This window comes from Ursus arctos, unplaced genomic scaffold, assembly GCF_023065955.2.
Source record: "Ursus arctos isolate Adak ecotype North America unplaced genomic scaffold, UrsArc2.0 scaffold_15, whole genome shotgun sequence".
Taxonomy (NCBI): domain Eukaryota; kingdom Metazoa; phylum Chordata; class Mammalia; order Carnivora; family Ursidae; genus Ursus; species Ursus arctos.
The window spans coordinates 25,374,300-25,402,068 of record NW_026622819.1 but is presented as its reverse complement, the minus strand read 5'-3'; the positions used below and the strand labels follow the sequence as shown (position 1 = coordinate 25,402,068).

Here is a 27,769-nt window from a genome sequence, read left to right as displayed (position 1 = left end):
TCTAGCAAAGCATTTCAAGTCTTCACTGGAATAGTTCTGAACTAGCTTTTTAAGCTTCAGCATTCTTTATATCTCTTTAAAGATTTTATATTCTATTCCATGTGTGGATGCCCTTCTGATGCTATGCTCTCCTGCCTCTTTTTCTTCCTTCAGTGTCTTCTGTTGAAATCCTCCCAGATTAATCACAAATGTCTTTTTTATAAAGGCAGTGTAGTTTTAGGAAAGAGAAAGATGATGTGATAAGAAAGGCTGGTTCAAATCCCAATCTACCGCTTGTTACCTTTTGGGAAAATTACATAAATGTCTCTCAGCTTCAGTTTCTTAATCTATAAAATTGAGAGGATGTCATTTTTCTTAACTTTTCTGTAGGTCAATGAAAACAGCATTGAGATTTTTTAAAATTCTTCTTCTCCGTCCTTTTCATTTTCTCCAAATTTATTTGATACTTTCTCTGTGATTCCACAAAGGGAGACTTCTAAAAGTTTGTTTCAGATAGAGAATTAAAGGAAGTTTGTGGATCCTGCCCAAACATAAGTTCTGAATTTATTAATGAAAAGTAGAACTCCCATAAACCAACCAGTCAATAAATAGAAAAACTACTGGCTTTTAACATTTCCTTTTTTAAAAATTTTGCTTAATTATTTGAGAGAATGAGAGAGAGCACACAAGCAAGGGGAGCGGCAGGTAGAGGGAGAGGGAGAAGCAGACCCCCACCGAGCAGGGAGCTCAATATGGGGCTCAATCCCAGGACCCTTGAGATCATGACCAGAGCCAAAGGCAGACACTTAACGACTGAGCCACCCAGGTGCTCCACTTTTAACATTTCTTGCATTTTGTGTAGGCCTTTATGCTGTAAACACACAGAACAATTACTTGAGGAGGTTGAGTGAATGAGAGAATGAAAATTGAATGACATATTGTTGAATAGATTCAGAACAAAAACCTTCATCTGTGTAGATTCTGGGTCAAATGGAAAAGCAGACACAATTATTTTACGTTAGAACTCTTAAATAGAAACTTTTTAAAGGCATTTCAACACATTTCACAGAGTTAACAACTATTGAATGTTGATGTGAGTAAAAGAAGTGGTTATATTTTTCATCAGGTTAATTAGATTTCATCAGTATTTTCATAGCTCAGTGAAAGCTTATTTTATCAGTGGAGAGTCTATGCAAATTAATAAAAATAATAAAAAATTTTTTCAAATACTTGCACTTTTATGTGACAAAGACCTGCTATACTATTCAAGATACACTATATTATGTTGTGAAAACAGATTATCTCTGAAGTCTCAAGTGACTTAACACATTGGAATTTTATTTCTCACTCATGTTACATGTCTAACACTGGTTAGAAGAGCTATGATCCAAATAGTCACTCACTGTCTGAGGCTAACACACACTAGTATCTCAGTACAGGACCTCCATAATTTTTACATTAGAAATGAGAGAACAGAGAAGTCATGCCCTCTCTTATTTGCCCCATCTTAGAAGTGTTAAAGATCTTTTCTACTCTATAGTCCATTGGGCAGAACTCATCACGTGTCCCCACTTAACTGCAGTGGTGCTAGGAAATACGGAGAGCATATGGATATTCAGTGAGCTATAAATATCTCTACCATGCTTGTAATAGAATCTAAACTCATCCAAGGTAATTATTAGGATATACAAAAAGAGGTTTAAAACAAGGAATTTATTTAAGTTACAACATCCTTGGAATTTGATCAGAGGTTCCCTCTGAGTATTTAAGTAAGATTAAATGAATCCTATCCATAAGATGTGTATTCCTTTTTCATGAATGTTGTTGGTATGCAGTTCTCCTTGGGTATCTTATGTTTCTACACATCTTGCAAACAGAACTAACTTCTTTTATTCTGGGCTATCTCTCCAAAGATATTTGTACAGTGAATAACCTTAGAAAGATATGTGTCTCACTGCAGAGCGAAGGGTAGGCATGCTGACTCCCCAGTATAAAAACTCTGGGTTTCCTAAGCTCAGGGTTTCCCTCCTGTAAGGCAACCCATGGGCATTCATTGGTACGCATTTGTGTTGCCCTTGTGGGACTTCAGGTAAGGGAAACCAATGCAAAAAGTGCTGGTACTCTGGCTATTGCTATTGCTGTAATAATCTGCACTTCTTCTCTGCCCTGGACTCTTGTTTTCTTCCACCAGCAACTGTGAGACCAGTGAGTGAACTTATTACCTTGTGGGTAGAGTAAAATCTCAGACCCTTCCTGATTCTTGACAAATGTGTATAGTAAACACATCTAATACACAACCAAAAATAGTTAATAAGAACTCTAAAGGTTCGTTTATTTAACAGATACAAGTTGTATACCTAGTATGTGTGAGATATGATACCAGGTATTAGAGAATGTAAAAATAAAAAGTTAAGGCCTTTGTACTCAGGTTGCTTATTTTCTATTTGGAAAACATATATGGAAACATTATTACTATACACTATCAGAACCATAGTAATAAAGTGACATACAAAATACAATAAGATTCTAAGGATAAAGAGAAGTTAAGTCCTCTGGGAGACACTTTACATTGAGGAGACAGTATTTTAACCGAAGTGTGAGATGAATACAAGTTCACCTGATTGTTCAGGCTAGGACTTCCAGTACTATGTTGAACATCAGGGGTGAGAGTGGACGTCCCTGCCATGTTCCTGACCTTAGGAGTAAGGCTCTCAGTTTTTCCATTTTTGTTTAGTCTCATCTCTGGCAGCTTTTTCACCCTTGATACAGTAATACTAACTGCTTTAGTAAAAACTAACTGCTTGGAGTTGTTCCCCATACAAACCATTCTGCGTTCTCTTTGCTAATACCTGTCACAATTCCTCCAGTATCCTTTTGGTTCTTACTGGCTTGTCTTGCACTGAGTCATCCTTTAAAACCTGTATAGGTTTTACCTCTCTGAGGACGCCCAGCCCCACCCAAAGTGGGATTAGCGCCTCTCTTCAATGCTCTCTAGTGCCCTGATTGCATCACTATCATAGACTTCACAAGAGAGTAGAAATTTTCTTTTGATGGCCTCCTGTGGCCTCAGTAGATGATTCTTTAATTCAAATGAGGAGTTCTGTTGAGTCTTCTCTAATCTTCATTGTCCTCTGCCTAAAGCTCTTTGTAAACATTTCTATCATCTCTCCCCTCTCTTCCCTTCTCTCAGGGATAATGATCATCTTTTCAAGAAATAATAACTGGATCATGACTTATTTCTTGGTGTTTTGGAAAGTAAACATTTACTTGGCTAGCCTAAGTGCCTGTTGATTCTGACTGCCAGTAGCAAGGAGTTAAAAATGGAACTACGTAAACTAGCTAGAGAAAGAATCTCTGTTCTTTGGGTTTTCTGATAGTTCAATTGCCATGGAAACAGCCTTCCCCCTGTGTTAGTTCATTAGGGTTTTTTTTCCTTAAATAGTTTGGAGTACAGCCATGTTCCACAGTAGACTACTTCATGGGAAAGATCATACTTGACATCCCCTTCCTTATGCTAAACTCTGTACCAAACAGAAAAGCAGCATTCCTTCAACATAACACACTCCATTTTAAGATTGAATTATTACATCAAGTAATTCATTTGACTTGAAAAGAAATACTTCTCGTTGGAGTGTGTATATGAAGTAAGAACAGGAATACATTTATAAATCAAAACCATTCTAATAGATCTTATTAATCTATTTGGTTATAATCTTAGTTTATATTTATATCAGATACAAGTACCACATCTTAAAGGGGGAGAATCAGCTTTCCATGATATTGTTCAAGGAAGTAAATTCTCTGTCCCTTGGTAATCTATGAGATGAAATACAGAAATATTTTTATAGATGACTGAAGTTATGTTTTCAGCTAGTTTTGGGGGACTTTTCCTCCTGAAATAGGAAGAGTCACAGGACTGTGTTAAAAGTTTTCACCTGACTTTGATCAGGGCAGAGTGATCAAAATGGATTCATTTAAATTACAAGCTTTATTTCTATGGAGAAAGCTCTAGAATATTATGGTTTCCCACCAAAGGAATTAGAAAAATTTATCCCTCTTATTTTGTGAGACAGAGATCAGTAATAACTTGATTACAGCTGATTTCAAATATGTCTATTTGACTTTGAAGTTCAGCCTGCCATGGACAAACCTGCAGATTTGGTAAAGGGGCCTCCCCTTTTATAATTTCCTTAGATTGAATAATTAGGTCCTAGTTATTTCTTTTTTAAATTTAATTTAATTTGTCAGAGAGACAGAGAGAGAGCGAGCACAAGTAGGGGGAGGGGCAGGCAGAGGGAGAAGCAGGCTCCCCAACATAGGAGCCCGATGTGGGACTTGATATCAGGACCCTTGGATCATAACCTGAGCTGAAGGCAGACACTTAACTGACTGAGCCAACCAGGTGTCCTTACTCATTTCTTTCTTTATTAAAGGTTATTCTTAGGAAATTATCTGAAACTCTTTCAACAAACTGAAGCCCAGATGATTGCTAATAGAGCATTTTGACTTGATAAAAATCAACATTTTTAGTTTAAACTGAAGTAAAATTCAGGTAGGAGAGAAGCAGCTACACTCTCCCTTAGCTATAAGTGATAATTATGCTTCTAAATTTGTGATATTTAGAAATATAAATAGAAGTTATTTGTTATTTATTGTTTTAAAAAATTATTATTCTGAATTCACTTCATTTCAAAAGAAGTTTGGATTTTCATAGAAATGTGGTAGCCTTTCTGGTCAATAATCCTTCTCTAAGCAACAGGTGAATTATTAAGAAAAAGGAGTTTATACGGGGTGCCTAGGTGGCTCGGTTGAGCGGCTGCCTTTGGCTCAGGTCATGATCCCAGGGTCCTGGGATCGGGCGCTGTGTTGGGCTCTCTGCTCAGTGGGAGCCGGTTTCTCCCTTTCCCTGCCACTCCCCCTGCTTGTACTCTCCTTCTCTCTGTCAAATGAATAAATAAAATCTTTTAAAAAAGAAAGGAAGAAAGAAAGAAAGAAAGAAAGAAAGAAAGAAAGAAAGAAAGAAAGAAAGAAAGAAAGAAAGAAAGAAAGAAAGAAAAAAGAAAAAGGAGCTTATGAAGTTGATTAGAATAACTTTGACCACCTGTTTTGGCAAATGAACCTATGGAGCCATCTTATAATGAGTAGTTTAGAAAGAATATTCAGAGCTGAAATTCAAAGAGCCCATCTGGCAAAGACTAAATTTATCAATTACTAAATCAATTAATAACTATTGCTAAAACATTGATTTTTTCCAGCTTTGAGACATAATTGACATATTACATAGAAAACATTAACTTTTCAAAACAAATGTCATTTATTCAGCATTAAAAAAAAAAAACAACATTGGTTTTATACTTACTGAGGTCCCGCTACTCAGCTAAGTGTTAAGAAACAAACATGAATAAGGCTTACAGAGCTCATTGTTCAAGAGAGGAAATAGAGAAGAAAATAATTGCAATAAAAGCAGTGATAGAGACTTGCCAAGAATACTAAAGGCCAAGTTTTATTTAGCAGAAAAGAACCAGTCCAGGAAGAGATACTGCTTTGTAAGGTATTTTATCTACAGAAAATAGTCAATAATATTTATAGATGCTTATGATAGTGGAACTAAGCACTAACTGGAATCTGTTACTCTTTCTTTTTTATTCTTTCTTACATTTCCAGGCTTAAAATAAAAGTTGCTTTGGGCGATATGAAATATATATAAAAGTACCTTATGATTTATAAAATGGGATGCAAATATATGGCATGATCGATATTTACAAACATTATTTACCTTTTTTAATGCTACAGTGCTAGACTAATTTTGGAGACTTGCCCAGAGTGATCATTTTTTCTGCAGATGCACAACAGTGACCATTATTAATAGACACAGTCAGGCAAGAGAAGATATTTATCAAATGCAGTGATCCAGATGTACCCCAATGTTCATAGCAGGAGTGTCCACAATAGCCAAACTGTGGAAAGAGCCAAGATGTCCATCGATAGATGAATGGATAAAGAAGATGTAATATATATATATATATATATACACACACACACACACACAATGGAATATTACTCAGCCATCAGAAAGGATGAATACTTACCATTTACATTGACTGGAGGGTATTATGCTGAACAAAAGGTCAATCAGAGAAAGACAATCATCATGTTTCACTTATATGTGGAATATAAGAAACAGCACAGAAGATCATAGGAGAAAGAGGGAAAACTGAATGGGAAGTCATCAGAGGGAGAAAAACCATGAAAGACTTCTAACTCCAGGGAATAAACTGAGAGTTGCTGGAGGGAAGGTTGTGGGAGGATGGGGTAATTGGGTCGATGGGCATGTGATGTGATGAGCACTGGGTATTGTACATAATTGATGAATTATTGAATACTACATCTGAAAATAATGACGTACTATATATTGGCTAATTGAATTTAAATTTAAAAAGGGTATTTATGTAATAAATATAAAACCATTTCTGGTAATTCCCTGCCTTTTGAACTGTTCTTTTTCTGACATAGACACTTGTTTTTCTTCAGCAAGGAGACTACCTCACCTCATCAATACCCAGCTTTTACTTAGCTAGTAAATTAAATAGAAATTTTGATTCTTGGGGTCCCTGGATGGCTCAGTCGGTTAAGCATCTGCCTTCAGCTTAAGTCATGATCCCAGGGTCCTGGGATTGAGTCCCACGTCAGGCTCCCTGTTCAGTGGGAAGTCTGCTTCTCCCTCTGCCTGCCATTCTCTCTCTCTCTCTCTGACAAATAAATAAATAAAATCTTAAAAAAGAAATTTTGATTCTCAAATAATATAATCTTGTTTGTCATCATAGAACTTATATTTTTGAATGAGTGTTGTTCTTTTAAGATAGTCATTTTTAGAAATTATACCCTTATTCCACTGCTCAAAATGATTTGCAAAGTCATGTTTCAGACTGTCTTTCAGACATCTTGAAATGTTTTATTTAAAAACAATATGCAGTATATTCTAGTGCCATGGAGATGTAAATTCATTATAGAATATGTGAAATTTTAATAAGCAAAATAAGAAAATTTGAATCCTTTTCCCATCTCCTAGAAATAATAACCGTGAACATTTCAGTTTATATTCTTCTACTTTTTAAGAGAAAGGTAATTCTTTTTTATAAATGGGATCATATGCTGATATTGCTTTGAATTATTTCCCCCCATCTGCAATTTATTACATAGATATAATGTATTTTATCTAACCTATTTTCTATAGTTGGACACACATTGTTTCTCTTTTTTTCTATTAGAAAGAGCACTATGCTGAATTTGCTTATAGGGAATCTTCATTCCCACCAAAATTATTTCCCTAAAGCAACTTACTAAAAGTAAAATTGGCTAAACAAAGAGGATACATATAAATTGCCCTCCAGCAGTGTATGCCTGTTTCCCTAATCCTTTGCTAAATTTAAATATTATTTTTAAGTCTTTATCAGTTTAGGAAGCAAAAAGAAATGCTATTTCATTTTCAGGAGCACTATATTTTTGTTATTAATGGGGTTAACCTTATATTTACTGGTCATTTTATTTCTTTCATCAATTGCCTTTTGGCATCTTTACTTACATTTCTGTTGATGAGTTTTTTTCTTTATTTATTGGAAGATTTTATATGTTAAGGCTAGTATACATATACATATACAGTATACAGAGTATATAAGGAATACGTGGTATACAAAGTATACATGTGTTGCAATTACCTTAACTAATATTATTTGTCTTTTTGTAATATTTATGCTATATTTTAGCATAAAATTTTATTTTTAAATAATTATTTCAATCTTGGCATCTTCATTATTTTAAAATATTTATTTGGATCTTTAGACAGGAAGATTTCATATGGAAGAAAACAGCAAAAAGTATTTGATACTAATATTGAGAATAAGATCAATATTGTAGTTGGGCAATGCTATTTGGAATTTTGTTAAATTAATTGATAAGAAGTATTGAGATAGCTGCTGTAGGGCTAATCAATGTTTTTTAATTTATTAATTTTATTTTATTAATATGTTATAACATATATTAAACCCATATGGTTAAGACTCACATAAGCCTTATTAGTATTTAAAAGAAACTATTACGGTTACTTTTGCTAAAAATCCTAGACGTGTGCTTCTGTTTTAGAGTCATCTGGGATCCTTATCATGTGATCTTGCTGTGTGGGTTCCAGACTGGGGCCTCTCCTGGGTTCTGTTGGAAGTGTTGGGTCCAAGCTGCTCATTACTAAAGTCTCACTGTGCTTGCCTTTCTTTCTCAGTCCCATTTGTATTATTTAGGGTTAGTTGTGGGTAGTGAGGCTTCCTGTTCTTTCTCTGTCATAACCCAGCTCATTAAACAGCATTAAGCTTTTTGCTTTCATGCTCCCAGGCAGAGATCCACTGTTCTTCTGCCTTGGCAGGTATGCACTCTAAATGTATTGTCTGTAAGACACAAAATTCGTATTTACATATTCAGTCTTTAGATACAGATCTTTGTAGTTGCAGAATACCCTGCTGATAACTTTCTCTGAGAACCTAATCTAATTTTAATCTCCCTTTTCCAAGAGTAGTGCCAACTCAATCCCTCCTGACTTTATCATTTATGTACTTCAAACTTCATCATGCACTTCTTGTTGAGTTCATCTCTCCCTTGCGTAATGTAGCCACAAGAAATAAGTAATGTTATTTTTGCTTTGAGAATATGTTAGAAAAGGGTTTGCCTCAAGACCATTAGCTAGCTAGTTACTTCTGTGTCTAGTTATATAGCAGCCTTCTTAACCATTTAAGTGAATAGAATAAAAAAGCAGGCTCTGTTTATAAAGTGAGCTGAATGATGTAATAACTGACAATAAATATAAAAGGAATAAAGTAGGTTGGAATAATATGGAAAGCTTCACAAAGGAGAACAATTTTGAGATACACTTTGGAGTATGTTGCATACTCTGTACACAAACCTTCCTTCCTTCCCTTCACCATGAATCCTGGTTTCCCCTATGACAGGATTATACTTGCATGTCCCATTGATGTTGGGCTTTGTCATGTTAATTTCGTTCACTCTGAGATGTAGGCGGAAGTGGTTGATTTAGTGCTAGTTCTGAACGCCTGAAGAGGAATCATGTGTTTCTTTTTACTGTCTTGTGCTTCTGCCATTGCCATGAGAAGAACAGTTCACTGAAGGCTGAATGAGTTATCTAGGACAGACCGGAATCACCTGGCAACTCGAAGCCAAAGCCACCTAAGCCTAACAGAGACCAGCCAGACCCCAACTGACCTACAGACTTGTAAGAAAAATAAGTGTTGTTATAAGCCACTGAATTTGGGCATTATTTGGAACTTGGTATTATTGCAGCAAAACCTGACTAATGCACACATATTGTAAGAAATGGTTAGGTCATGAACCGGTAGCATCTTTCTTTCTGTTTCCACCATCACTGCCTCAGTTCAGACTTTTATTCTGCCTTCCTGTATTGTTTAAAAACTTCCTATTTCTTCCCATCTGCATTAGTTAGGGTAGCCCAATAGCTATAAGCAGTTGATCCAAAATTTATAGTGTTTCAAACACAGTACAGGTTTACTTCCTGCTCACACTTCTGCACTATTATCAATAGGTGGTTGAGGATCCTCCTTCCACATAGTCATTCAGGGACCCAGACTGATGGACGCTTTTCTGCCTTTTTTTTTTTTTTTAACATGTATTTTGCAAGAGGCATGCAAGAAAGCCTAGAAAATGTAGTTTGGCTGTGGGGACAAGAAAAAAATTGGTAACATTGATTATGATGAGGAATTTATAGTCTCTGCTATCCTATCACTACTTTAACATGCTTTAATCTGGAGTTATTAGTCCTAAAAATTCAATGTGATATTAACAATCTCCCTAAAATCTATGGTCCTGATTGCTTACAGTTTCAACATCAAATTTAGCATATGATATCCATATAGACAGCTTTTGTTTTCATCCAGGAATAACACTGAAGAACAGCTGAAGCCAATACTTCTTTGATTTCCTCAATACATAATCCTGTCATACCAAAACATTAACAAGCAATGTAGAAGTTACCTACGATTTCATGGGAGACGTAGAGGTCATTCACTGTATGGCAAACAACTCAATAAATTCTCATCACAATTTCATTCTCTTCTAGTTTTTTTCAGCCGTATGACCATTTACGGTCACTTTTTTTTTTTTTTTTTTTTTTTTTGCTATTTTACCATTTTTTACCTTTTTTTTTTTTTAACCCGGCTAGCATGAAGGACCTAAATCTTCCCAGTTCCTCTCTTCTGTGCCTGTAACTCTCTCTACCCATTCCCTTTCTTATATATCGTATAATAAACCAAGTATACCAAACATTTATGGTCACACTCATCACCTCATTCAAGAAAATGAAAAATTCACCTGCAATTGCTGATCCCACCACCCTCAGAAAGTAGTGAGGGATCATAAATTACATTTTCCCGTGATACAAGCAAGACCTCTCTGGCTGGCTCATTTCCACTTTAAAAATTTTTATCACTAGTTTTTCCCTTCATGCCTCCTATATTCCAGTCATGCCGAGCTCCTCACTGTACCTTGAACACATTTTGGTTTCTTTCTATTTCTGGGGCCTTTGTGAAGAGTATGTCCTCTGCCCAGAAGCCTTCTTCTGCTCTGCATATCAAGATAAATGTTTTAAAGGGATAGCTCAAGTATCTCCTTCACTGTGGAGTCTTACCTACCTTTATTCCACTGGCCCACCTTCACAGAATTCACTGTTCTTCTGTGCTCTTGTAGAATTCTATACACTTTTCTACTGTAGTATTTATTACATTGTTTAATATGCTAGTCAGTAATCTAGTTTTCCAGAGTAGGCACCTCGTCATCTCTGAATTCTTAGTGTAGTACCTAACATGTAGCTTGAAACACAGTTTCTCGGTAAATGTTTTTTGATGCAAGAGAAACTCTTCTGAGAGGTGGAAACCTGGCCAAGAGACAGGAGGCTCTCAGCTCATGACCAAAGCTTTAATAACTAGTCTGGAACACAGAGCAGTCCCATGAGGGAAGCTTTCAGGGTAACTTTAATTCTTTACCCCAAAGTGCTATCGTTGAAGGGGGAAAAATTTGGAGCATTTTAATATGTTAGTTTCTTAAATTGTGCTTTCTGTGAAGAGAAAGCTGAAAGAGGGAGGAGATTGAATGAAAAGAGAATACTGAGCCAGAAGCTAAGGACATTCCAGAAATGTTATAAGAATTAAAATGTGTAACTTTCCCCTCTTAACTTCTGGGTTTACATGCATTTAAATATAGCTTGACCTATTGAACTTATATCTTGGATTTACCTGTAGAGTCTGTCTCTTTCAGGCCAAATGTTCTGTCTAATGTAGCAGATAGAAAAATAATCATGTATCCCTACCAGCTCAATGAATGTTTTTGAATTAATAAAATAATGCAGGACCTGTATTTTCTAGCATTAGTAACAAACAGCACCATGAATCTTTGCACAGAAGAACACTTTGAATGGGTTGTCAGTGTCTCAGTTTCTTTCTTATCATTTTGGCCTTGATATTGAAGCTGACCAGAAATAGGTGAGTAAAATAATATCCTCATAAAACTCTACAGAGCAATTGTAATACATCCTCCAGAGAATTAGGCAATAGAGACATAGACAAGGTATAAGGAAACCCTCTTCTTATACTAACTGGAATGGTAGTCAGAATATTACTTAAGGTAACTCTACTGCTTTATACAAAAATTTCCAGATCTCAATTGTTTAACACAAAAGTGTATTTTTTCCTCATGTTGGGCAGTACACCTCCAAATAATAATTGAGAGATAATGTTGTCCTGGCTTTCTTTCAATGGTTTCTCCCATCCTGTAACTCTGGAAATTTCACATAGGACTCCCAAAATTAACATGTCTCCCAAGACAACCCAACATAGATTGTCTCCATCCCCAGCAGTGAGAAAGGGAGAAGTTCACAGGGAATCTTGTGTGGAGGCTTTTATGGGCCAAGTCTGGAAAGGGTGCATATTACTTCTGTGTCCATACCTTTGGCAAAAAGGTTATCTTCATAAGGCCATGCCTAACTCCAATTAAAGGTAGAAATGTGGTCAAAGACTATCCTTTCAGGAATCACCGTTACAGTTTGTTACTAGAAATGTAGTCTAACTCTTGTAAGGAAAAGGAAACAGCTATATTATGCTATAATCCATTGATAAAAAAAGGGATAAGAAAAACTTAGCAAATTCTCATTTCACGGATACATATTTATAAATTTGCATACTTACTAAAATTTGCATGTAACCCCAAAATCAAAATTTTCAGTGCTTTCACAGTCATTTGTGGACATGCACATAGCAGAAAAAAATTTGAATCACCCAACTCTGCACATCACCAGCTGAGGCTGAATAAGGTGATGCTCTGCCTTCTTGTTTCAGCCCTCCTATTTTAAACAAGTATCCTTTTTATAGTCTGTTTAGTACCAAAGTTTTTTCATTTCACTGTTTCGAATGGCCCTGAAGCATAGTTCTGAAGTGCTATTTAGTGTTCTAAGCATAAGAAGGATATGATGTGCCTTGAGGAGAAAATATATGTGTTAGGCAAGCTTTGTTTAGGCACGAGTTGTGCTGTTGGCTGTGAGTTCAATGTTAATGGGTCAACAATATGTACTAAATAAAATATCTTTAAACAGAAGCTCACATAAAACAAGATTGTGTATTGATTGGTTGACAAAAATGTTACCTCATGACACTCTACAGAGCAATTGCAATACATCCTCCAGAGAATTAGGCAACAGAGACATTCTCACAAAAAACACAAAAACCTAACCCTGTATTTCTTCTAGGAGCAATGGTTCAGTATTTGCTAATTGAATCTTGAATTCATGTTCATGGTGACTTTATTTAATGTAAGTGCCATAAATAACAAGAATCAGCTGTGTGTGTGTGTGTGTGTGTGTGTAATTTTTTAAAATTTTTTATTATGTTATGTTAGTCACCATACAGTACATCCTTAGTTTTTGATGTAGTGTTCCATGATTCATTGTTTGCGTATAACACCTGGGGCTCCATGCAATATGTGCCCTCCTTAATACCCATCACTGGCCTATCCCAGTCCCCCACCCCCCTCCCCTCTGAAGACCTCAGTTTGTTTCCCAGGGTCCGTAGTCTCTCGTGGTTCATTCCCCCTTCTATTTACCCCCCCCCTTCATTCTTCCCTTCCTTTTCCTACCGATCTCCCTGCTATTTCTTATGTTCCATAAATGAGTGAAACCATATGATAATTGTCTTTCTCTGCTTGACTTATTTCACTTAGCATAATCTCCTCCAGTCCCGTTCATGTTGCTGCAAATGTTGGGTAATCGTTCTTTCTGATGGCTACATAATATTCCATTGTATATATGGACCACATCTTCTTTATCCATTTGTCTGTTGAAGGGCATCTCGGCTCCTTCCACAATTTAGCTATTGTGGACATTGCTGCTATGAACATTGGGGTGCATATGGCCCTTCTCTTCACTACATCTGTATCTTTCGGGTAAATACCCAATAGTGCAATCGCTGGGTAATAGGGTAGCGCTATTTTTAACTTTTTGAGGGACCTCCACACTGTTTTCCAAAGTGGCTGTACCAACTTGCATTCCCACCAACAGTGTAAGAGGGTTCCCCTTTCTCCACATCCTCTCCAACATTTGTTGTTTCTTGCCTTGTCAACTTTTGCCATTCTAACTGGCATAAGGTGGTATCTCAAGGTGGTTTTGATTTTAATTTCCCTGATGGCTAATGATTTTGAACATTTTTTCATGTGTCTGTTAGCCATTTGTATGTCTTCATTGGAAAAGTGTCTGTTCATATCATCTGCCCATTTTTTTATTTGATTATTTGTTTCCCATGTACTGAGTTTGAGAAGTTCTTTGTAGATCTTGGATACCAGTCTTTTATCTGTAGAGTCATTTGCAAATACCTTCTCCCATTCCATGAGCTGCCTCTTAGTTTTTTTGACTGTTTCCTTGGCTGTGCAGAAGCTTTTTATCTTGATGAAGTCCCACAAGTTCATTTTTTCTTTTGTTTCTCTTGCCTTTGGAGATGTGTCATGAAAAAAGTTGCTGTGGCCGATGTCAAAGAGGTTGCAGCCTATGTTCTCCTCTAGGATTTTGATGGATTCCTGTCTCACATCGAGGTCTTTCATCCATTCGGAGTTTATCTTTGTGTGTGGTGAGAGAGAGTGGTCAAGTTTTATTCTTTTGCATGTAGCTGTCCAATTTTCCCAGCACCATTTATTGAAGAGACTTTTTTCCACTGGGTGTTTTTTTCTGCCTTGTCAAAGATTAGTTGCCCATAGAGCCGAGGGTCCATTTCTGGGGTCTCTATTCTGTTCCATTGGTCTATGTGTCTGTTTTTGTGCTAGTACCATGCTGTCTTGGTGATCACAGCTTTGTAGTATAGCTTGAAATCAGGCAACGTGGTGCCCCCAGCTTTATTTTTCCTTTTCAACATTTCCTTGGCGATTCAGGGCCTTTTCTGGTTCCACACAAATTTAAGGGCTGTTTGTTCCAACTCTTTGAAAAATGTCATTGGTATTTTGATCGGGATAACATTGAAAGTGTAGATTGCTCTGGGTAGCATAGACATTTTAACTACGTTTATTCTTCCAATCCATGAGCATGGAATGTTTTTCCATCTTTTTGTGTCTTCTTCAATGTCTTTCAAGAGTGATCTGTAGTTTCTAGAATATAGATCCTTTACCTCTCTGGTTAATTCTGAGATATCATATGATTTTTGGTGCTATTGTAAATGGAATAGATTCCCTGATTTCCTTTTCTTCAGTCTCATTGTTCGTGTATAGAAATGCAACTGATTTCTGAGCATTGATTTTGTAATTTTAACTTTCTTTCCCACTCATATTTTTTTGGTTTACATATTGTGTCAGCCACAGCCTGTTACCTGTCTCAAAAGGCATTCTCCCTGATGTCATGGTTTTGTATACTAACAAGACCCTGATTTTTTTCAGCTATCAGGCAGAGTAACTTGATCTCAGTTAAAGTTAGCCCAGAATCAAGGATAGATTTTACTTAACTGCAGGTCTAGCTGATAAAATAGAAGAGGTCTATTTTGCCCTGCCTTCCATTTTCTCCTACCTCTCATATGGTATTAGGAAGTGATACTTTGAGCTGTTCCAACCATCTAGCAACCATGAGATGAGGTCTAAGAGAGCTCCCCAAATGTTAGCTTAATTAAGCCTCTAGATCAATGACAGCAGCTGTTTGTCTCCAGACTTGATATTTGTGTAGTAAGTAAGTCCCTATTTTTAAACTATTGTCAGTTTCTTTTCTTACCTACAGAAGTGCCTATGGTATCAAAAGTATTGCTACTTATTCACATAATATTTAATCCATCAACAAATGCTTGCTAAGTGTTTACCATGTGCAAGCACTGTTAAAATAGTGGATATTCAGCAATGAACAAAACAGATAAATTCATGACCACATAGATAGGGAAAGACAAAAAAAATGGATGAATCTATTTCATGTGCTTATTGGCCATTTCTATATCTTCTTTGCAAACATCTGTATTAAGAATATTTGCCCATTTTAATTGGGTTTTTGTCTTTTTTTAGTTATGAGTAAGACTCGTTATATATTCCAAATAGAAATCCCTTACCAAATACATGATTTGCAAATTTCTTCTCTCATTCTGTGGGTTGCCTTTTCATTTTCTTGAATAAAATGTTGAATAGAAGTGGGGAGAGCTGACATCCTTGTCTTGTTCTTTATCTTAAGGAGAAGCATTTAGTTTTCACCATTTAGTATGGTATTAGCTGTAGATTTTTATTTTTCTACATTCATAAGTGATATTAAGGTCAGTAGTTTATTAAAGTATGAGATTTATGGTGATATAAAGGTCAGTAGTTTTCTTATCTTATGATGTCTTAGGTTAGATTTCATATCAAGGTGAGAGCAGCTCAAAGAATGAGTTGGAAAGTGTTCCTCCTCTTTTTAATTTTGGAAGAACTTGTGAAAATTTGTTATTAATTTTTCTTTAAACATCTGGTAGAATTCACCAGTGATATCATCTGAGCCAGGGCATTGGCTTGTTCTAGATCTATCTAGAATTTTCCTTTTCTTCTGGAGTTACTTTAGTACTTTATGTTTTTTTTAGGAATTTGTCCATTTCACCTAAGTCATCTGATTTGTTGGCATGTAACTATTCATAGTAGTTCCTGATAATCTTTTTTATTTCTAAAGAATCAGTGGCAATGTCCCTTCTTTGATACCTAATTTTATAATTTGTGTCCTGTCTTTTTTCCTTGGTCAGTTTTGCTAAAGGTTTTCAATTTTGTTTTGTTTATCTTTTCAAAGAACCAACTTTGGTTTTGTTGATTTACTATCTCTTTATTCTGAATTTATTTCCACTACAATTTTTATTATTTTCTTCCTTATTTTTTAGAAGAGAGTATTAATATTTACTGGTAACATTTAAGTAGAAGCATATATTAAAATGAAGTTTTAAAACTATTTTTTAATAATTTTTTTATTTTTAATTTTTATTATCGAAGTACAGTTGACATAGAATGTTACAGTAGTTTCAGGTATACAACATAGTGATTCAATAATTATGTACCTTACTCAGTGCTCATCATGATAAGTATAGTCACCATCTGTCACCATACAACATATTACAATATTATTGATTGACTATATTCCCTATGCTGTACTTTTCATTTTTGAGACTTATTTATTTTATAACTAAAAGTTTGTAATTTTAAACCTTTAACCTATTTTGCCCATCACTCCAACCCCTTTCTTTTTGCAAACCACCAGTCTGTTCTCATACTTTTGAGTCTGTGTCTGTTTTCATTGTTTCAGTTGCTATAAACATCTCTCTGAGAACTACTTTTGCTGTATCCTAAAGATTTGGGACCACTGTGTTTTCACCTTTTTTTGGTCTCCATGTATTTTTTAATAGCCTCTTTGGTTTCTTCGTTGACTCTTTGGTTGTTTAGTAGCATGTTGCTTCACCTACATATGTTTGTGCTTTTTACAGCACAAACTTTTGCTCATTTTTTTTTCTTGTAATTGATTTCTAGTTTCATACTGTTGCAGAGAGAAAAGAAGCTTGATATCATTTCAAACTTCTTAAAATTATTGACACTTGTTTTGTGGCCTACCATCTGATCTATCCTGGAAAATGTTCCATGTTTATTTGAAAGGAATGCATATAAGTGTATTCTCGGGGCACCTGGGTGGCTCAGTTGGTTAAGCATCTGCCTTCAGCACAGGTCACGATCTCAGGTTCCTGGGATCAAACCCTATGCCTGGCTCCCTGCTCAGTGGGGAGTCTGCTTGTCTCTCTCCCTCTGCCCCTCTCTGCCCCCCTCTTTCTCTCTCTCCCCACCCTGCCACGTGCGCACACTCTGTTTCTCAAATAAATAAATAAAATCTTAAAAAAAAAAGAATGTGTATTCTGCTGTTTTTAGATGGAATGTTGTGTTTATACATATTAGGTTCGTTTGGTCTAATGTGTTGTTCAGAGTCACTGTTTTCTTGTTGGTTTCTGTCTTGATGATCTATACATTAATGTAAGTGGGATGTTAAAGTCCCTTACTATTATTTTGTATTACTGTCAATTTTCCTTTTATGCTTGTTAATATTTGCTTTATGTATTTAGGTGCTCCTACATTGGGAGCATAGATATTTACAACTGTTTATCTCCTTGTTCAATTGATACCTTTATCATTATGTAATTCCCTTTTTGTCTCTTGCTACAGTCTTTGTCTTAAAGTCTATTTTGTCTTATATAAGCATTGCTACCCTACCTTTTTTTTGTTGCTTCCATTTGTATGGAATATCTTTTACAGCTCTTCAATTTCAACTCGTAAGTGTCCTTAGGTCTGAAGTGAGTCTCTCATATGCAGCATAGAGTTTGCTCTTGTTTTTTTTATCCATTAAGTCACTCTATGTCTTTTGACTACAGCACTTAGTCCGCTTACATTTAAAGTAATTATTGGTAAGTATACACTTATTGTCAATTTGTTCATTGTTTTCTGGTTGTTTTTGCAGTTCTTCTCCATTTTTTTCATCTTGTCTTGCTCTCTTCTTTTGTGGTTTGAGAGCTTTCTTTAGTGTTATGCTTGGATTCCTTTCTCTTTATTTGTTTTATATCTATTATAGGTTTTTGATTTGTGGTTACCATGGGGTGTTTTTATAACATTCTTTGTGTATAGCTGTCTATATTAAATTGATGGTTACTTAAGCTTGAACACATTCTAAAAGCACTAAATTTTTACTCCCCTTTTCATGTTTTATGTATATGATTTCTATTTTACATCTTATTTGTATATCCCTTGACTAATTTTTGTAGATATAATTGATTTCATTAGTTTTGTGTTTTAACATCCATACTGGCTTTATAAGTGAGTAATATACTACCTTTACTATATGTTTTCTTTTACCAGTGAAATATTTTCCTTTCATAATTTTCTTACTTCTAGCGATATCATTTTCTTTCCACTAAAGAATTTCTATTAACATTTCTACTAAGACTGCTGTAGTGAATTCCTTTAACTTCAGTTTGTCTGGGAATTTCTTTATCTCTCCTTCTATTCTGAATGATAATCTTGCTGTGTAGAGTATTTTTGGCCAAAGGTTTTTTTCTTTTCAGCACTTGGAATATATTCATCGTCCTCCCTTCTGGCCAGCAAAGTTTCTGGCAAAAATTGGCTTGTAGTTTTATGGGTTTTCCCTTGTATGTAACTGTTTGCTTTTCTCTTGCTGCCATTAAGATTCTCTATTATTAATTTTTGCCATTTTAATTATGTGCTTGTTGTGGACCTCCTTGGGCTCATTTTATTTGGCACTCAGTGTGATTCTTGGACCTGGATTTCTGTTTCCTTCACCCAGGTTAAGGAAGTTTTTAGCTATTATTTCTTTATATAAGTTTTCTGCCCCCTTGTCTCTGTCTTTTCCTTCTGGGATCCCTATAATGCAAACGTTATTCTTTTGATGTTGCAGAGGTTTCTTAACCTATTCTCCTTGTTTATTATTCTTTTTTTTTCCTTTTGCTGTGTGGCTTGGTTGCTTTCCATTACCTTGTCTTCCAGATCACTGATCCATTCTTCTGCACCCTCTAATCTACTATTGATTCCTTCTAGTGTATTTTTTATTTCAGTTATTGTATTCTTCAGCTCTGACTGGTTCCTTTTTATATTTCCTATCTCTTTATTGAAGTCTCACTGAATTTGTCCACTCTTTTCTTAAAAGTAGCATGTATCTTTATAATCATTACTTTGAATTATTTATCAAGCATATTGCTTATCTACATTTCATTTAGCTCTTTTTCTGTGACTTTGTCTTACTGGTTCATTTTGGACATATTCCTCTATCTCCTCATTTTGTCTAACCCTCTGTGTTTGTGTCTTTGTATAGGTAGGTCAGATATGTCTCCTGGTCATGAAAGTAGTGATCTTGTGTAGAAGAGTTCCTATGATGCCCTGTAGTACAATGATCCCTGGTTACCAGAACCAGGCACTCTAGGCACTACTTTGGACCCACTGATGGGTGGGTCAGGCACTGTGCCTAGCTGTCCACAGTTAGCCTCTATGACAGCTGCAGGCACACCAAATGTCAGGGCTTGCTCCCTGAGAAGCCAGCCAGAAGTCCCAGCTGCAAGAACTCTGGGCATACTAGTGTGTGGGGTTATCTCCTCCCCTCTTCGGGGCAAGTCACTTTGGATGGGTAATGGTCCTGTCCAGGTCTGCCTACTGGGTGTGACAGGGCAGGAACCACTTTGGGGGTTGCTTGCTGCCTTCTGAGGCAGGTGGATTGAGTGGGGAGGATCTGCAGAGGAATACCAGAATGGGGCATGCCATGCTAGCAAGGTTGATGGAGAATGTTAGAACTGGTCCCCATGAGCGTCCTGTTATCTAAGCTGGGAGAGGGCAAGAAAAATGGTACCTACCAGCACTTTTGTTCCTGGAGAAATCTGCAGATTCTTGCCCCTCTGGCATACATCCTAAGACTGGTTAATAAATCTCTTTCACCCCAGGTGCTTTTATTTATTTTTTAAATTTTTTTAATTTTTAATTTTTTTAGTTCCAGTATAATTAATATACAGTGTTATATTAGTTTCAGGTATAAATATAGTGATTCGACAGTTGTATATATTACTTAGTGCTCATCACAGTAAGTGCACTCTTAATCCCCTTCACCTGTTTCACTCACAATCCCACTAACCTCCCCTCGGTAACCACGAGTTTGTTCACTATATATGCCAGGTGCTTTTCAAAGTGCTTCTTCTGTGCTGTGTCTCAGGCAGAGTCATTTAGTGTGCTGGCCCTCTAAGGGCAGAGACTCAGTTTCCTATCACCCTCCAACTCTCCCACAGTTAAGCCCTGCTGATTTTTAAAGCTCCCAAAGTTAAGCGCCAGTGAGAAAAGCTGAGAAAAGAAGAAAAAGTATATATCTGTAGAGTTTGTTATGCTGACCTTTTATTTACCATTAGTTCCTATGAATTCAGGTTACCTTCCTGTGTTATCTCCTTACTTCAATACAACTTTGGTCCCACCTACCTCCTTTTTGCTGTTATTGTCAATAATTGAATTTCTATATGTTATAGACTCAACAATATGCATATTCACTTATAAAGTTGCTTTTTAAATTAGTTTTTGTTACTTTTATAGCTACATTATTACCTTTGCTAGCACTCTTTATTTTTTCATATGAAATCAAATTACCACCTGGAGTACTTTCTTTAAACTGGAAGAAATTCCTTTAGTATTTTTTTGTAAGATAGGTCTGCTAACATGGAATTCTCTCAGTTTTTGTTTATGTGGGAATATCTTTATTTTGTTTTCACTTTTGAAGGATTATTTTGCTGGATGTAAAATTCATGGTTGACTTTTTTTTCTTTCCCCATTTAATATATCTTCCCCCTGACTTCTGGCCTCCATTATTTATGATAAGAAGCCATCTGTCATTCATACTAAGGCTCCCTTGCACAGATTACCTCTCTTTTCTTGTGCTGCTTCAAGATTTACTCTTTGTCTTTACACAGTTTCATTATGATGTGTTTACATGTGGATCTTTTTCATTTTATTGGATGTATAAATTAATATTTTTCAATAATTTGGGAAGTTTTCAACTATAATTTCCTTGACTATTCTGCTCATTCTCTCACTCCTCTCCTTCTGGTACCCTCATTATGCATATGTTGATGTGCTTAATGGTGTCCCATATTTATCAAAAGCTCTATTCATTTTTCTTCATTCTTCTTTCTGTTCTTCACACTGCATAATATTTGTTAGTCTTTCTTCAAATTCACCAATTCTTTCATCTCTCAGTTCAAATCTACTTTTCAGGCTCTCTCAGGAATTTCTCACAATGTTTCTTGTACTTTTGGCTTTAGTCTTCCTGTTTGGTTCTTTGGTAGAAGTAACACCTTTTGTTGATATTCTTTATTCAATAAGACATTGTCACTAGAACTTCTTTTACTTCTTTGAGGATGATTTCCTTTAGTTCTTTGAAAATAGTTATAGTGGTTTTCTTCAAATCTTTGTTATGTTTAACATCTTGGCCCTCTCGTAGGATATTTTCTTGCCTGCTTTTTTCCTGTGTAGGGATCATAGTTTTCTCTTGTTTTTAATGTCTCAATTTTTATTGAAAGTGGACATTTCAGGTAGTACATTATAGCAATTCAGACATGATTTCCCTCCATCCCCTACAGGGCTTCTTTATGTTGTTGTTTTTTCATTTACTTGTTTAGGGACCTGGCCAAGCTATTTCAGAGAAGTCTATTTACCCTGCAGGGTGAAACTTCTGATGACACTCTGCAGAGGGTACCGCCTCGGGCATATGCATACTCACCCTGGCGTGACAGTGGCTTTGGAGGGTTCTTCTTTGACTATCTCCTTCCCTAATCTTTGTTGTTAAGCTGTCTCATATGATATCACACTCAGCTATTTGGCTCCACTCATTTCAGGCAGATTGTCATTTTTCTTTTTTTTTTTCCCCAGAATTTTCCAGGGTATAAATTGCTCCATTGTTAGATTCAGTTGTATTTGGGGAAGGCTAGTTTTTGAGACCAGTGTGAGGTTTTTTTCTGACCCAGGAAGGTTCTCAGCTGTCTCTTTTCCTACTTCTCTCTGGTAAACTAGCTGGCTTTTTAGTTTCTTGCTTTTATAGAACTCTCAGTCTCCTTTTAACTGCTTGCCATCAAAATCCCCATTGTTTTCAAGAGTTCCCTTAGGCTTGAACTTCCTCATACTCTGTTCTTCCAAAAGCAAGTTCTTTTGGGAATAGCTTCAGAGTTCACCATTGTCATGGGCTCCCTCTCCCATTAAGTAAAATCTCTGACCCACTGCTCCAGATGATTTATTGTGGCAGTGTATTAGTTTCCTAGAGTTGTTATAACAAAGTACCATAAACTGAGGGAACAACAGAAATCTATTGTCTCACAGTTCTGAAGATCAGAAGTCTGAAATCAAGGTGTCATTAGGGTCTGTGAAGGTTCTAGGGAAGGATCTGTTCCAGGCCTTTCTCCTAGCTTCTGGTTGTTTCTTGGCTTGTGGCAGCATAATTCTAATCTTTATATGGTATTCACTCTGTGTGCTTATGTGTCTATCTCTTCATATGTCATTTCTTATAAGGACATCAGTCATATTGGATTAAGGGACACCCTAAAGATCTCATCTTAACTTAAATATGTGTGCAAAAAACCTATTTCCAGATAAGGTCACATTCACAGATACCAGAGGTTAGGAATTCAACATATCTTTTTGCAGAGATGCAAAATCCATAAAGCAAGAGAACTTAGAGAATGCAGTCTGTAGGGATCAGCATCTTCGTGCACAAAGCAACAAGAGGAAGGTAGAGAGTGGACCTGGTGGAGGAGGAGAGTGGTTGATGCAAATGGAGACTAACCAGCCTAAACCCTTTCCTAGAGGTAGCAGCACTAGAACCTGAAAATTAGAGTCCAAAGGTAATAATTTGACCGTATGCCTTCAACACTGTATAGAATATAGGTTACCATGACCAGTGCCCTCAAATTTCCCTTTTCCTTGGCAGTGTTACTTCCCTAGTAGAACTATATCATAACCTATTGTCCCTACAAGGCATTATAATCATTAAATAAAAACTTGTTTATTTAGTGATATATTGATTTATTTTACTTCTCCTTAATTCATGTTCGGCAAACTGATTATAATTTGCCTTTTCATACAGTATTTCCATAAGAAAAAAGATATGCTGACTACCTTATTAAGATGTTCTGGTCTAAGAAATTGTTCTTATTCCTACTATAAATTGGCATTTTGTGTGCTGATCTATTTAAAATATTGATTCTTCTGGATATGAAAAGTTGAGGAGGATATTGGCTCTTTAATCTAATTTTTACCCTACAGGTTATTGCCAGAGGGGTTATGTAGTTTACAAAGATGACACCTCTGCTTCTTATTTACAATTATTATAATTAGTTATTACATGAGTACTCACTTAAGAACTGAAGTTTATTGAGTACTTACCATGTGCAATGGAATATGAGGCTCACTTACTCAAGTCTCATAATCCGGTGAAGTATCCCCATTTTACATCTAAGAAAACTAAAGCAAAGAGAGAACAACTGCAGTGTCCCCCAGTTAGTAAGTTGTAAACTGAGATTTGAGCTCTGGTCTTTATGGTGCCAGACCTGTACTATTTCCTTTAAAACATGCTGCCTTCCAGCTACTGATCTCATAGACCAATGACCAATGGATGTTCATGATAATTCAATTAAATGGTCTCTAGTTAGCACCTAATTATATTTTGTATTTTGATAGCTGTTGTGGGGAATATAAAAGAATTTACCAAACATAACTCTGCTTCTGGAAGCTTGTAATCTAATTCTTAAAGGAATTAAATAATAATGTGGCAGTACATAATTAAGTCCCAGAATAACAATCTTGAGTTATAAATGCTGCAGGATGTGAAAAAGCAGTAAGGTGAGTGCCTGGGTGGCTCAGTCGTTAAGCATCTGCCTTCTGCTAAGGGCGTGATCCCAGAGTCCTGGGATCGAGCCCTACATCAGGCTCCTCTGCTGGGAGCCTGCTTCTTCCTCTCCCACTTCCCCTGCCTGTGTTCCCTCTCTCGCTGGCTGTCTCTCTCTCTGTCAAATAAATAAATAAAATATTTTTTTAAAAAAAAGCAGTAAGGACTTTATATGGATATGGATAGCTTCATGGAGATTGAATAAGTTATACAGAGGGATGTTTTAGGCAAGATATCTACCATTGGTGAACATATTTGGGTGAGAATGAGTATAACATATTTAGGATAAAGAGAAGACAGTTGTGTATAGAAGAGAGGGGAAGTGGAATGAAACAAAATAGTAGCAATGAGTACTCAGAAAAGACCTCAGACCATCAACATCCAATTAATGTGTCTGAACTTGGTTTTTCAGGCATTGTAGAAGTATGGAAGAGTATTATACAATAGTGATTTAGAAAAAAGAAAGATGATATGCTGAAAATAAGTCTGTCAAGGCTATGTGGAAAGCCAAAGATCAAATATAAGGGTTCATTTCTTTGGTTCAGAGATGCTAGCCAAAGGTTATCAGCTTGCATTCCCTAACTAGGTCAGTGCTATAGACCTTGAGAGCAGCAGCACTTGCCACAAGCAGCCTTTATGCTTCTACTTTGGAGTTGGGAATATTCTGATGCTGGCCGTTTTCTAATCTATGACACTAAGCTGTGTAAGCTCTAATGAGAGTGGTGGTGTTTACAGATGCACATGTTCAAGGATTTTATCCCTTTTAAGCAAGCAGTTTAGTGAGTTTTGGCATGGGCTTGTTATGAAGATCCAGGCTCCCTTTAGTATTAAAAGCATTTTGGAGGAAAGGTGCTATGCAAATTGCATTGATGCTATTTATGACTGCTTTGGTTTTATTCTAAGTGTCTGCAATGTCTGCTCAGAGATTACTACCTTGAGGGCTCAAAAGGCATGCCCAAAAGACCTTGCCACAACTGGTAGCTCTATCAACATCCAGTTGGGAAAAATAGAACAGGATTCTGTCACTATTAGGAGAGCTCATGCTATTTATATCACATAAAAAGGTGGCCCAAAGTTATCACTCATACAGTCTTGGTAAATTCATCACAACATGTGGTTTTCCTTAATAGCTGATGAAATGTCTCCTTTGGTGACACTTAGCAGCAAAGTTCAAACTCTTAAACTTGTATTCAGTATCCTTTACAATGCTTTGCTTGCTTTGTTTTTACTACTTACCTACAAGAATCCCTGCTCTGATCAAACAGCCCTACTCACTGTTGCCCCAGATTTTACTTTCTCACTATTTAGAGATGGTTCCCTCCATCTAGAATATTTCCCCTGCTTTTCCCCTTATCCTTCCTACCCGTCTATTTAAATGCTGTATATCCTTTTAGAGGCAGTATAAATTCTGGTCCTCCTTGAGGACAGCTTCATAGAGATTGTGGGCAGTCCACTGTTTATTCTTATGGTGGTGTTCTCAGTATAGATTCCTTTATACATGTTGATCCCAGGTTCCCCTGAAGAATATGTATAAGTGTGTAAAGTTTATAATCATTATTAAGGTGCTTCATCATGAGTGGCTGGTGTGGTAGTGGGGGAGTGAAGCTAGGTTAGGCTAGCCAACCAAGATTCTCAAACTAAACTTTTATAATCTTTCCTCTGGTCATAGAAAAATGATCTTATCCAGCTAAACATAACTTTTCCACAAGTGCCTAATCTTTCTGGAAAGCTGCAGGTAGCTAGCAATGTATTCCTGTTTTACTGCCTGGTATTATAGTTTTTGCCAGATAATATAATCTTTCACAACAACTGTGCCAGCATCATGATTACTATTATAGCACTCTTCCTGGTGATTCAGATTTCTTTCAGCAGGAGTGGAAGATACTCCCACTGTCACTGAGAAAGATAAGCATGAGCACCATATACTGACATAAGGCCAGTAAAAACTAGAAACTTTCATCAGTCATTGAATTCATCAGTAATGACTTAAGTATATATTCAACTTCCTTTTATTTCGTATGTTTCTCCCCTCACACCCCCCTTTTTTTTTGGTTTACCCAACACTTTTGGCTATAATGAATCAGAATTGCACTATGCACAAAAAGTGGGGTGCTGCCATTTTTATGAATGCTTTGGATGAAACAAGTTTGGCATATAAGTGTTTTTCCACCTGATGTTGTAACTGGTTTATAGGAGATGCTGCTTTTGAGATTGAAATTCTTATAGTCTTCTCCCTATGGCCTATTCAGATAGCAAATCCAGTGCCTTAATGAATGAAACAACTATCTAGAAGACCTGAAATGCCAAATGCTGTATGGGCCCATCTTTAGCAACTAATAAGCTAAAATGTAGATATAACACTTTCCTTTTTTGATTTTTTAAACAATTTTATTCTGTCTTGTAGCAATATGTGATAAGGATGGTAGAAACACATACACATTCGACTCTAAACCACCAGGGATTTTTGGTACTTGGTTTTGGAAAAGATCCATAAAACGATCACCACCAACTCATCATGCACTATGAAGCATCAGGCCTGGTAATAGGAAAACACTTGAAGAGGTTAGACTATACATAAATATTTGCACCCTGCTGGGGTGTTTTCCCAATTGTAAAAATGTTAGAGAAAATATGAAGAAAATGTGCACCATTTGCTTAGAGAAAGAATTCTTTATATTCTATGCCAATGTCTCTTTCTTCTTTTACTTTCTTACTTTTTTTTTTAGTACTAGGAATTAAAAATATTTGGTGCAGCCTTAGGTAGAATACGATCCAGTGACAAAATATAATTGTGAATTTGTCTAGCTTCTAATCTGTTTTAACTGTTTTCTTTACCTCTGTGCACAATTGGCTCCTGGGTAAAGAACTTCTCTTGTTACCACCCACCTTCTTGATTGGTATTGACTAAATCATAATATGGGTCCTCCTGGGGGATCTTCTTTTGAGTAAAGTTATTTCCTTTACTGGATCCTTCCCAGTATGGTGTCTGTAAAACATTCTGAATTTTTTGGTTATCAAAACAGTCTCCTAAGCTTCAGTCTGCATTCTGATTTGGATTGGAGAGTTGGTTTCATAAGGATCAAATGAATGTGCATTTCTGGAAGGAAGGAACATTTTTTGTGGTCATGGCAAATGCCACTGGACAGTACCAGTTTTAGACCTAGGGGCATCTGAGAAGAATGTGATATTTTCCCATATATTAGCTTTTTGCTTTTTGAAGCTAGGTTCCTTGAGTCAGTGGCATGTTCTTATACTGGATTGATTTTTTTGCTTAGTGTGATTATAGATATACTTGGTCATACTTTGGCTCCCAATATTTGGGAGTTTCCTGAATTAAATGTGTATACTGAATCTGGCATATGTAGTTGTTGAAAATGAGAAATTGGATACAGATGTATACAGTCTCTGCTCAGATTCAGGCACTACTCTTAAAGTTAAGAAGGGAACAAAGGGAAGATATGCATAAAGACAATTCGCCAAAAATCAGGGTGCATTTTTTTTTCTGTGTCTGGTTTTTCTTGAAAGAGATAAATGGAAATTCTGGGGGAAAGCATGGATGATTTAGTGGTGGAATACGGAGAAAGGAATAAAGATAAATGAGGACATAGATTAATTTGGTTGTGAATCAGGAAACTTCGGTAGAGGGTATACATTTCTAAGAACCTCTTTTTTTATTATTTTTGAAATTATTGAAATAACTTCAAACTGGGTGAAAAATTACAATAATACAAAAAAAAACTTCCATATTCTCTCACACAAGTTCTCCAAATGTTAACGTTCTACCACATTTGTTCTCTCTCTCTCTCT

The 27,769-nt window shown here is 36.2% G+C and overlaps 1 long non-coding RNA gene across 1 annotated transcript in view; it reads left to right on the top strand.

Moving 5' to 3' along the window:
• The window catches only part of LOC125283372 (uncharacterized), a 262,139-nt gene extending 252,905 nt beyond the window's left edge, over positions 1 to 9,234 (top strand). Inside the window, exon 4 of the long non-coding RNA XR_007191159.2 lies at positions 9,135 to 9,234. This is a non-coding gene — a long non-coding RNA (uncharacterized LOC125283372). The remainder of the gene's footprint in view (positions 1 to 9,134) is intronic.
• Positions 9,235 to 27,769: the final 18,535 nt, after the last annotated feature.